Source organism: Pteropus vampyrus, unplaced genomic scaffold (genome assembly GCF_000151845.1).
Source record: "Pteropus vampyrus isolate Shadow unplaced genomic scaffold, Pvam_2.0 Scaffold205, whole genome shotgun sequence".
Classification (NCBI taxonomy): Eukaryota; Metazoa; Chordata; class Mammalia; order Chiroptera; family Pteropodidae; genus Pteropus; species Pteropus vampyrus.
In genome coordinates this window covers 915,300-928,271 of record NW_011888986.1, presented here as the reverse complement: position 1 = coordinate 928,271, position 12,972 = coordinate 915,300, and the positions used below count along the sequence as shown (strand labels likewise).

At 39.9% G+C, this 12,972-nt stretch overlaps 1 non-coding gene and 1 pseudogene across 1 annotated transcript; one reads left to right on the top strand and one right to left on the bottom strand.

Moving 5' to 3' along the window:
- Positions 1–4,707: 4,707 nt before the first annotated feature.
- Positions 4,708–4,826, bottom strand: LOC111746927 (annotated as a pseudogene).
- A 3,066-nt stretch (positions 4,827–7,892) lies between these two features.
- On the top strand, positions 7,893–7,994 carry LOC111746933. Its single transcript, XR_002783330.1, has one exon. It is a non-coding gene; the product is annotated as a U6 spliceosomal RNA (small nuclear RNA).
- The last annotated feature ends 4,978 nt before the right edge of the window (positions 7,995–12,972 follow it).

The window sequence follows — 12,972 nt, the reverse complement described above, 5'->3', positions numbered from 1 at the left end:
TGAAGTTCTGTCCTTCTACCTACATATTTCTCCTCCACTTTTGGAATGTTTTTTTAATTTTTTTTCTCTAAAGGATAGAGTCTCTCCTGGAGCGGGACAGAAGCATAATAACAGAAAGTGAAGCCTTTTCTCTGCTCCCTGATCTATCATGTGACAGCTGCTTGCTTCCTCCAGCACATACCACAGACGTCAGAGAGTGACAAATGGTATTCTTAGGCAACTTGAAGTGATGAACCCTCCAGTTCTGGTGGTACTGGGAAAGCTGAGCATGCTTTTATGAATGATGCCATCATGCTTTTAATGTCCTCCTCATTTGCACAGCAGTGAGGCAGTACAGTTTCTGGCAAATGTGGCATGGTAGTCAGCTTCTCTACAGTTAATGTAAGTTTATACTATGAAATCTTAGATTATGACTTAATCCCACGAGACAGTAAGATATACTAATGTAAAATCTGTGAGAAAGTTTTGAAGGTTAATTCCTTTATCCATTCAATGAAGATTTAATAATCACAAGGACTTTATTAGACTCCAAGAAACAGCAGTGAAAAAAACGGACAATGTGTTTACTTTCTAGTGGAGGGAAATTGATAAGTCACATCAAAGGATGTTAACAGAGATGACTATTTCATATAGTTATGAATGCAAAGGAGGAAATAAAATAGATAATATGAGAGAAGGGGTACAAACTGGTGGTTGGTTGCTTATCTAAATTGGTAACCAGGAAAATCTCTGTTAGAAAGTTACATATGCTCTGAGCTTTGCCAGACCATAAAAAAGCCAGAGGGAAAAATTCCTGGCAGTACAAACAGAAAGCACCAGGTTCCTAAACTGTGATCAACCTTGGTCTATTTGAGCAACAGAAAGAGGTCAGAGCATTTGGAACCTGTGTTTGGAAGGGTGAATAAAAGGTGAGATCTAAGTAGTGGTCAGCAACAAGTCGTACAAGAGAAGGTGTCCATTTTACTTCTGCATGCAAAGCAAATCCGCCGAAGGGGTTTAACCAGGTTATTGTTCTGCTTTGATTTTAAGATCTCTCTGTGTTAATAGATTATAGGGTGAGAAATGAAAGCAGAGAGACCAGTTAGGAGGTTATTACAGTACTGTAGACAGGAGATGATGTTGGCAGGGACTCTGGTAGTAGCAGTGTAGATGGAACGAAATGGAAGAATTCAAAATGTACTCTGGAGCTGTGGCTGAGGAAACTTTACACCGATAAATGAGCTGGAAGCCTCCGGGGTGTGGGGATGAGCTAAGGGAATGATATTATCATTTCCTAAAATGGTGAAGGCCAGGGAAGTAACAGATTTGGTGATGGAAATCTAAAATTTCCATTCTGTTATATTTGATATGACTATTAGATCTGCAACTGGAAATGGAGACTCAGTAGAAAACAGCCATCAGTACCCACATCAGTACGGTAGGTGGGCTGATTTGGGATGATGTAAAATAGAGAAAAGTGAAGAAAGCAGATCTTAAACTCCTGTCAGACAGAGAAACAATGTGGGGTTGACTAGGGGTAAAGGGTGGAGGAGTATTCTGGATGGAGTTAAGAGAAGAGGATAGAGTTAAAAGACATTTTAGAATGTCAACTTTCCAAATGTTATTGTGTTAGATAAGGAGACGTAGGGAAAGGGAGGTGTTTTACTCAGTGAGTAAAAGGATAATCATTGAAATAGAGAAGAACTGAAGAGGGTCAAGTTTTGAAAGAGCAAACACAAGTTTGAGAGGAGCAAACAAGTTTGAGTTCAGATAACATGAGTGAAAAACATGTCTTCTGGCACTTTTGAGAATTGTACATTACTGTGGCACTAAGCCCAAACTTAGGGGTGTTGTCTTATTTCTACCAAGTTAAACATCTCTCTCTCTTTTACAAAATAGCACTTATTATTTTTCTAAGTATAGAAACAATTCATAGTTATTGTAAACATTTAAAAAACCTCAAAAAGAAAAAATTCAAAATCTGACTTCCCAGAAATAATATTTGATGTCTTATAAACACATACACATTGTGCATTTTGTTTATAACCTTTAAAATACTTTTGTCATATTTTTAAAGCTTAATTTATGGTGTGTGTTTTCCCATGCCATTAAAAATTTCTCCATAAAATACCATTTAATGGTGTCACCACCTTTCTTAAAGCTTAAGAAATAGAAACTCAGAATTGTTACCCCTCCACCCGCCTTTCAACAGGATGACCCATGCTGGTTCCTATCCTTTCCCTATTTTATGAGATGTGACATTTCTTACTTGGGAAGGATATAGGCCTCCTCAAGTATCAAGGTCACATGATCAAAGTTACAATTCAAGGAAACTGGCGGTCTGAGGCAATTTTCTTGAAAGTAGGTAAGGTCTGTAGGCAAACGGCATATGATTAATGATCGTTGACCAGCAATTTCCTCATTCTGATGTCGACTTCTCTCCCTGCTCATCCTTCCTTCTTTACTTTTCTTTGTCACAAAATGTTTATAGGCATAAAAATAAATGAAAAAAATAAAAGTGAGCATAGAATAAAAATTCATCTTGCCCAGAAAGTATCAGGCTCTTCTATTAGCACCTGGGCTGAATATTCTTTAGTGTAGGCCTGATTTTTGTTTTTCCTAACTACCTGGGGATGGAGAGCTCTTGTCTGGTTTCAGGTGATGAAGAGGAGCATGAGTGGAGGCAAAGGGCGAGTCCCACTGAGAGCAGTGGTAGGAGGTGGGTGGGCCTGAAAGGAGGCAGAGAGAGCACAGGAGGGTGACTCATTCTTCCCTACTCCCTCATCTTTTGCTTTGGGGGGTGCTCAGATGAGCCTTTTGAAGTGTGAAGTCACCCAACCTTACAGCACAGTGGTGAAGGAAATTGGTGTTTCTATGACTGTTGTAAATATAAGTGTGTCCTCTGTTTATAACACGTGCAGGAAGGCACTATAAGAGAAGAGATAGTCAGAGCTTTATGATTTAATTGATATATTTTAGAATAACATATGATCTTTATTAGTTAGGGTTGATCTGGAAAACAGAATTGCTTCAAATGACATGGGATAAGGGGCTTTGAGTGTGTGTGTGTGTGTGTGTGTGTGTGTGTGTGCGCGCGCATGCATGTGTGCAAACATTAGACCTTAAACAATTGTGGGAGAATCTGAGAAAATAATAATAGTGTGGGTGAGTCCAGTTGGTGGATCTGAAAATTAGTCAATGACCATGGAGAGGAAGTCTGTGCTCTGTGTTGCCTTTGTTGCTAGTGGTTGGCCTGAAGTCACTGCAGGTCTTTTAACAGAACAACTGCACACATGGTGGAGCGAACAAGACACACTGGAGCCTAAGAGGGAAACTCAGGGACCCCTAAGAACAAATTGGGGCCAAAGAGAGCAAAGTGGATATCCATGCCTCTCTTTTACTGCATCTGACCCTAGGGACACAGGTGACCTGCCAAAGGAACTGGAGTCCTATGCTGTGAACCAGTCCACTTACATGGCTCCAAACTCTCACATTTTACAAGTCAAAAAAGAGTTTGCAGTAGATTATTTAAAGTTATAAATGTGACCACAAGCAAGGGTAAACTGTCTAAAATTTGAGGAAACACTTGAAGACACACAGGCACACACACTTTATTAGACAATACTAAATTATATCTCACTCAGATTTTCTTTTGGGACACCAAAATATTGTTGAAAAGAAATGTACATAGCCATCGAATACCTAAAAAGATGCAGATCTAGATTTAAATTTTAACAACTGGAATTTAAAGACATACAATGTGGTGTGAGCAGGATATAATCAGTGTAACATTTTTGGAAAAGCATTCTGCAATAGCTATCGAATTTAAGAATGCATACTACTTTCATCCCACAGATTTCATGAGTTAAAATATATTTGAAATATATTTGACATGTGAAAATCCTTTCTCCCCTGAAAAGGTATGTTTAAGTGTGAAGATGTTACCTCCATAGTTATTTAAAAAATTAAATTCTAGAAACCATCAAAGTGTCCATGTCTAAGGGACTGATTAAATAAATTATTATATCCATAAAATAAGATATTAGTCACAATTTAAAAAGATATTATTGATTGAAATTGGAAGTTGAATGATACAGAAGATATATAAACATATACTTATTAAATTGTATAAAGGATAGTTTACATGAATGTATATTTTATAAGAAGACACACAAGAAAATGTTAATGATACTTTTATTTAGAAGGAAAAAAAGAATTTTGTCCTTCAGTTTATAATCTTTTGTACCTTTTGAATTTTTGACAACCAGTATTTACTACTTTTAAAAGCAGTAATAGGAAAAATAGTAGGAAAAAATGTAAACTAATGGAAATGATTAAAATAAATGATATCTTTACTCTATACCCATTGTCCTTCCAGCTGCTTATATAAAGTGTGTGATGCGTTTTCCTTCCACACCTTTTTCTATGCACATTAAAAATTGTCTGTCTATCATCTATCCATCCATTCGTCCGTCCGTCCGTCCATCCATCCATCCATCCATCCATCCATCTATCCATCCATTCATCCATCATCCATCCATCCATCCATCCATCCATCCATCCATCCATCCATCCATCTTCTAATGAAATTATGCTTCCCATTCTGTTCTACAAATCTGTTTTGTCAAAGAGCAATGTACCTTGAATGTCTTTCCAGTCAGTTTAAGCATGTCTGTCTCATCCATTTTAATGTCTACTTAGAATTTTCTTTTCTTTTCTTTTTTTTAATGCTTACAGCACCTGGTCTTCCTAGGTGGTCTCCCATCCAAGTGCTAACCAGGCCCGACCCTGCTTAGCTTCCGAGATAAAATGAGATTGGGCACGTTCAGGGTGGCATGGCCATAGACTTGGGATTTTCAATATGGTCATAGGAAGATACATTCTAGGAAAACTGGAAAACCTCCTTGATGAAAGAACAACAAATGGTGACTTTGAAACTGGTTTCTCAATGCAAAGTCATTGAGCTGGGTGCTGGTGGGGTTCCAGGTGAGATTCTGAGAGTGGAAGATTTGTCTGAATTAAATCAGAAGCCATGTTACCAATGGTTTCCCCACTGCCCACTGTGTACTCCAGGGAAATACTCTTCTTGCTGCTTTCCAAATATTTCTCTTCACTGTCTTCCCAAAGACTATGTGGGTGTGGAGGTAGGAAGGGGTTGAAATAACTGTTAGCTAAGTGATGGGAAAGGCTTTCTCTGAGTCCTTTTGTCACACTGGAAGGTGAGGAGGAGGAACTGGACAGGGATCCAGAGGGAGGAAACCAGTTCTGCAGTCACTGGTGGTTATTGCTTTGATAACAAACTTGAGCTGCTTTTGCCACTTCTGTGTGTTGCTACACAATGGTCCACATAGCCTACAGCCACAGAATGCTCGGTTATTCTTCCTGTGGGAGTGTGAGGATCAGAGGATTAATTCTGCCCTGTGGCTGAGGCATCTTAGATGAGCCCTGCAAGTCACATATGCCTAGGTAAACTGCACTGCATTAGAATGCGTCACTTAGACACCTGTAAGCCCTGGGGACAGGGCATATCTCCCCCAGGGAACACAGTCCTGCCTCCCCTTCTCCAGGCTGGGGTCAGCAACAGCCAGATCGAGTTCATCAGGTCACAGCAGGTCATTGCTCCCTTTGTGTTTGCCGTCCTTCTGTCCGCCCTGGTACCTCTCCCTATTGGAATCACTTGGACACTCTTAGTTTGAGCTTTTTTTTTTTTTTTAATCTCTGCCAATTTTTATCTTATCCTTATTATCCAGCTCTGAAACTAAGAACTTTTCTCAGCTCATTGACTCTTATTTTACCTTCTATTGGAGAGGAAGAGAGAGGTCATGGCTGGAGTCAGGAAGACCTCATAGAGGAGGAGCTGAGGGCACCAGGGATCAAGAACATAGGGGCTCAATTCCTCTTCTCGGAGCCATTGGATAGAGAAGAGAGGAGAAAACAGGCTGCCGGGCTGTGGGCTCTGCATTCTTGCTGGAGCATGCCAGTGTGCCGCGGTGGAACAGGACCACTCCATGCCCTTGACCTCATCTCCCGCCTCCTGAAAGGACTTGTGATCGGGGAGTAGGGGATTCGGAGGTAACTTTGTTTGTTTGTTTTTTCTTCACCTCTTGTGCTACAGTATTTATTCTCAGGCTGATCATTGTTTGTTCTGTGATGATTTTTCTTGCTCCATTTCCTATTTTCTCTATCTGACTGATCGTGCCATCTTTCATCCTGTAGATGTTGATGGCTTGTGGTTGCCGAGGAGCCTGAGACAACCCCTCAGCCCAGAGTGGCTTAGTTCACCGGTCTTTGGTTCTACAGCCAGTTAGACTCATTTCTGTAAACATACCCAAGACCTCTTCTGTCATCACACATTTTAATGGTCATATGGATCATGTGGAAAGCGTGTATTTGAATAAAGCAAGTGAGTACCGATAACACTTTCAGAAAATTCCTCAAAGAAAATGTTATATTGGGGCGGGGGCACATGGTGAAAAAGGAGAAACACAAAGGAATCTACTGCAGTCGTATTGGGCTAACTGCTGAAGAACTCCTGAGGGTCAGTGTTGACTCCACACAGGGTTATTTCTCTCTCACGTGAAGTTCTGCTCCACAATCTTGAATATCTGCTTTCTAAGAACATATGAAGAGGAGAATGGGAAGACCATGTGTAGGGGATTCCAATGAATTAGTCTTAAAAATGGCTAGCAACACTCCCCACCCACATTCCAGAATGCAAGGAAGGCTGGAAGGGTGGTCTGACTATGTGCAAGAGAAGGGAAAATATCTGGTGAGCTCTGTGTCCTTGGCCCAATATGGATTAGAAGACGTGGAAGTAAAGTCTGGCTCTGCCTCTTCATTTGGGCAGCTTCATCTCTCCAGGTTTTATTTCCTGGGCTGTGAATGTGGAGGACTATGCTGGAGAGCCCTAGGAGCCTTCTTGATTCCTATGTCGACAGATACTCTTTCTTGTGTAGTAGAACTGCTCTTCAAAAGTCTGCTAGTTTTCTACTCCCAAAGGAGATTCTCTAATCCAGCTCAATCTTCAGAGACGGCCCAAGTGCACTGCAACAAGTGAGAGCCATTTCAAAAGCACCTTCCTCCCAGTGGTGAAGGAACTCAGAAATGTGTGAAAGAGGTTGTTTGTCAGTGGGCTACACAGCACTGAGGACGTACATGCTGTCTTTGCAGCCCTTGAGGTGGCCAGTGTGGTGTTAGCAGAGAGTGTATGCACAACCTTCTCTGAGCAAAGGTGGGTAAATGAGTGAGAACACCTTCTCTCCACCACCCTCAGCCCATTAGAAACTGGGGGGTATTTGCAGGTACTAGCTGGTCATGTGACAATGGTAACTCCTGATACCCTCTGCTTACCAACACCGGAAAGGGCCAGCAGATGCCATTCTCTAAGGTTAACATGAGAATTTTATTTTGGCTTGTGTGAACATATACCTATTGCTTTCTTTTTCCAACAGTAATATATTTTCATCATGGAAACGTTTACAAATACATATAGGCAAAAAAAAAAAAAAGAAAATAGCAATTAACATAATCCAACTTGCTAGATTTTCTTTGCAGATATATCAATGACTACTTTTGTCTAGGAGATAGTTTCTTTCACAGTTTACATCATAAAAAAAGTAATATATGGCTGCAGTAATAGCGAGAGTGACACAGGCATAGTATTAATATCAATATTTATCTATTAATATCAAAATTAATATCAATAGCTATCCATTTCCTTCTCTTTTTAAAACTGCTAAGGGTGTCGAAGCCAACAGGTTGGTGTAAACCTTCATAAGTTTTCTCTTCTAATGACAAAGAAAGCATTCCTACCTCTCCATACACGTTGTATAGATTTACAGAGAAAGAAAGAGAGAGAGAGAGAGAGAGAGAGAGAAATACCCTTTTATTTCTTCACAAAAAGAGAGGCCGTCTTGCTTCAGCAGCACATATACTACTAAAATTGGAATGATACAAAAAAGATAGCATGACCCCTGAGCAAGAGTGAACAAATTCATGAAGCATTCCATATTTTTAGACCTTTACATATGCTGTCTACAAAAGACTCACTTTAGATCAAAAGACACACACAGACTAAAAGTAAGGATATAGAAAAATATATTTCATGAAAATGGAAATGAAAAAAATCTGGGGTACCAATACTTATACCTGACAAAATAGATTCTAAACCAAAGGCTATAACAAGAGATAAAGAAGGACCCAGTAATCCCACTTCTGAGTACTCATCCATAGAAACCCAAAACACTACTTTGAAGAAACATTGCATCCATATATTCATTGTAGTGTTATTTACAAAAGCCAAGATATGAGGCAACCTGGGTGTCCATCAGTAGATGAATGGATAAAGAAGAAGTGGTACACATATACAATGGAATATTACTCAGCCATAAAAATAAGTAAGTAAGTAAGTAAGTAAGTAAGTAAGTAAATAAATTAAGTCTTGCCATTTGCAACAACATGGTTAGACTTGGAGGATATTATGCTGAGTAGAGTAAATCAGATGGAGAAATACAAATGCCACCTGGTTTCAGTTACATATGGAATCTAAGAAACAAAATAAACAAAACAGTGTGATGATCTTATTTATTATAAACAGCAACTTTTATTTCTAAAAAGTTATTCTAGAAGTGGAAATGCTGTGTCAAAGGATTTTAAAATAATTTTGCCCAGGTATACCCTGGAAAGTTGCAGTAATTGATCTTCCTGCTCAGTATATGAGAGACCCGTTTTCCCACACTCTCACCAACATAAGTTGTTACAATACTGAAAAACTTTGCCAATCTGATTAATGAAAAGTGATACCTCTTTATTGTTTGAACTTGAACTTCTGTAGATACTGGCAAGGTTAATCATCCTTGCACATGATGATTAATATAGTTAATCTATTGTTTACATAGTTTTTCTTATTAATTTGTAGGAGTATATGTAGTATGCCACTGATTCTGTATTCAATATATAAGAATAGTTTTCAGTCCAGCTTTTTAAGAATATTTTGTTTATTGTGGTTTTTTTCATGTAAAGAATTATTGACATTTTAAATTATTTTAAATCAAAAAAGTCAATATTTTCCTACATGGCTGTGGATTTCCTACCATGTTTATTAAGTCTCTCTTACCATTTATTTTAAAATTTCGCATGTAATGCCCATAAGCTAGCTATATCCGTGTTTATGCTATGTGGTAGAAATCTCACTCTCCTGCTGCTCAGTAGTATCTGCGTGATCTACACCAGGATGACTGTGCTCCCGAGGGGGTGCTCTGTGGGCCAAATCAAGGCGTGACCTCATTCCTTTCGATTTTCTTTCCATAAGGCCAAGTCACTGGGTGTGGCTGCTCTTTCCACTGGTGAATTCTTACAGTCTTTGCATATATGAAAGAATTCATGGAACAGGTTTCTGTACTAAAGCTGTTTAGAAAATTTATGGACTTATTAGGGAAAGCATTCTTATTTTTTCTAAATAAGGAAAACAATGCCAGAATAATTAATTCAGGCAAGGTCTCACATAATCAGCAGGGTAATTCTTTCGAATTTCTCTTTCATTTGGTAGAAGCATGGATTTGGTGGTAACATGAATTTAAATCTGTAGCCTCTCTGCATCCTGACATAAGTGACCCAGGTGAAGTGAGGAGTTTATAGTGGTCCCTTCCACATTCCCTTGGGCACGTGCTAGGACTTATTTCCCACTGATGCTCCATCTGTAAAGGTGCTTTTGGCAGGGCAGAGGTTTTACCAGTGTTTACTTTTTAAGGTAACATGCATGATGTAGGAAATCTTCCGTACATTGATACATGATTGCTGATGCACCTACTGATCCTACTATGTGTTTCTAAAGTGGGGCCTGGATTTTCACAGTGGGCCCAGGCTCCATTTCTTGACTCAGTGGCTCTTATATACCTTGAGCAATATCGCTTCCACCAGTCATGACTTACTGTGCTGAGCATTCATTATTTTCTCCTCCCTACCCCCAAACTGTATTTCATGTTAGCCGTAAAAGGATAAATCAACCTAAAGCACCTAACACAAGAAGTCCAGTTCCAGAGGAGTTCTTCTCCTCATCACTCCATCCCAAGATAACCACCACCAAGAACAGTTTAGAGTCTTTTCTTGTATCTTCCATCTCTTAAAACTTTAATTGTGGGAGATTCTGGTCAAAGTGGTGGAGTAGGTACACTCTCTGTTTTTCTCTTCCTATAACCACATCAAAATTATAAGTTAATTATAGAACAATTAACCTGGAGAACCATCTGAAGGCTAGCTAAACAGAAGTCCTATAACTGAAGATGTAAAGAAGAAGCTGCATGGAGGCTGGTAGGAGGGGCAGAGATACGAAATAGGTGGGCCCCATACCCTCACGTGGTGATTAAAAATTGAGAAAGATATTACAGCTGCAGAGGTCTTCCCTGAGGAATGAGAGGTCCCAGCTCCACAACTGGCTCCCCAGCCTGGAGCACCAGTGCCAACAAGAGTAGTCCCCGCAACATCTGACTGTGAAAATCAGTGAGGATTCCACCTGTCTAGGTGAGACAAAGAGATGTTGGAAACCCAGGTGATCTCTTAAAGGTCCCACATACAGACTCGCTTGCTCCAGGCACTCGCCCAGGGCTCCGGCGGAGGGATATCAGTTTGGGAGATGCCAGAGATGTGCAGGGAGAAACTGAGTTATGTTGCTTCAGGGTGAGGGTTGGAGGGGCCGCTGCCATTGTCCCTGTGTTGAGCCCTCCTCCCACATGGCCAAATCTGAATCTGCATTAGTCTGGTGAACTCTACTCACTCTACCATGATGACTCCCTAAGACTCTGCTCCACTCAAGTTGCACACCACCAGAGGCTCTTTTGGCAGGCCTTGGCTCAAATTGCAGTCTTTCTTAAAAAACTCTCAAGGTCTACAGGCCCCAGGCAGGAAGCAGCTGGCCTTGGTGTGCCCTGTACCTTTTGCCGAGTGGCCCCAGGCTCAGCATTGATGCCAAATCTAAGTCTACATTAACCTAGTGAACACTACTTGCTCCACTTTGGTGACTCCTTGAGACTCCTCTTTACCCAACGTGTTTACCATCCAAGGATCTTTTAGCAGCTGACACTTACCAGCAGCTGGCAGGTGGTGGCAGGACTTGGGGTGTTCTGTACCTTTTGTTGAACTGCCTCAGGCCTGGTACTGGTGGCAGCTGGCCTCAGTTTGCAGTGTGGCCTTTCCCACATTCCTCCAGCACAGGTAGTTAATAACCAGAGATTGCTCTGTAGCTCCTACCAGGTAGCCTTGAGCCAGTCACAGGCAGCAGCTCACCTTGACCTACTCTAGAGCCCCTCTTAAGAGCCCTAGAATCAACACACTTGGTAGTTGGCTTCAGATCACACCTGAGCACTACCCAATTAGTCTCACAAGAGATACACCCAAAGGGTGATCTCAGTAGGTAACCGAGCCCTCTGGGGCAGATCCTGCTCTGTGAGGTTAGTCCCCACCCAGCAGCTTTTATGCTGTGATCATGGTTAGTCCTCACAACCAGTCATCCTTAGGGTCAGTTCCACCCACCGACATGCCAACGCAATCAGGGCTCGATTACAACAAGACACTCACAACCCATACAAGGAACTCTTTTTGGAGCAGTCGGCTTGGGTGATCAGGGAGACTGTTCTGCTGGGCCTCACAAGGTACTTACTACAAAAGTCACTCTGCCAAGACTAGGAGACATAGCAGACATACCTAATACATGGACACTAACATAGAGAGGCAGCCACAATCAGGAGAAAAAGGAAGATGTTCCAAATAAAAGAACAGGAAAAAACTCCAGAAAAAGAACTAAATGAAATGGAGGCAAGCAATCTATCACATACAGAGTTCAAAACATTGGTTATAAGGATGCTCAAGGAACTTAGCGAGAACTTCAATAAAGAGATAGTAAACATTAAAAAAGACATAGAAACCATAAAAAAGGAACCAGTCAGAAATTAAGAAGATCATAACTGAGATGAAGAATATACTAAAAGGAATCAATAGCAGATTAGATGAAGCAGAGGATCAAATCAGCAATTTGTAAGACAAGATAGTAGAAAATGCTTAATCAGAACAGCAAAAAGAAAAAAGAATTAAAAAAAATGAGAACAGTTTAAGGCTACCAACATTTGCATCATAGGGGTACCAGAAGAAGAAGAGAGAGAGCAAGAAATTGAGAGTGTATTTTTAAGAAATAGTGACTGAAAACTTTCCTAACATGGTTAAGGAAATAGATATACTAGTCCAAGAAAAGTAGAAAGTCCCAAACAAAATGAACCCAAAGAGGCCCATACCAAGATATATAATAATTAAAATATCAAAAGTTTAAAACAAAGAGAGAATCTTAAAAGAAGCAAGAGAAAGGTAGCTAGTTTCTTACAAGGATACTCCCATAAGAATATCAGCTGACTTTAACAGAAACTTTGAAGGCCAGAAAGAATTGGCACAAAATATTCAAATTGTTAAAAAACAAGAACCTACAACCAAGACTACTACACCCAGCAAGGTTATCATTTAAAGTCGAAGGAGAGTTAAAGAGCTTTCCAGACAAGGAAAAGCTAAAGGAGTTCATCACCACCAAACCATGGTAAAGAGTCTTCTTTAAGAAGAAGTGGGAAAAAAAGAACATAAAAATAAATAATAAAATGGCAATAATAACATACCTATCAATAATTGCTTTAAGTGTAAATGGATTGAATGCTCCAATCAAAAGACATAGGGTAGCTAAATGAATAAGAAAACAAGACTCATACTTATTCTACCTACAAGAGACCCACTTCAGATCAAAAGACACATGCAGATTGAAAGTAAAGAGATGGAAAAAGATATTTCATGCAAATGGAAATTAAAAAAAGCTGGGGTAGCAATACTTATATCAGACAAAATAGACTTTAAAACAAAGGTTATAAAAATAGACAAAGAAGGGCATTTTATGCTGCAACCTAAGAGCATCTAAATATATAAAGCAAATATTGACTAACATAAAAGAAAGATCAGCAGTAATAC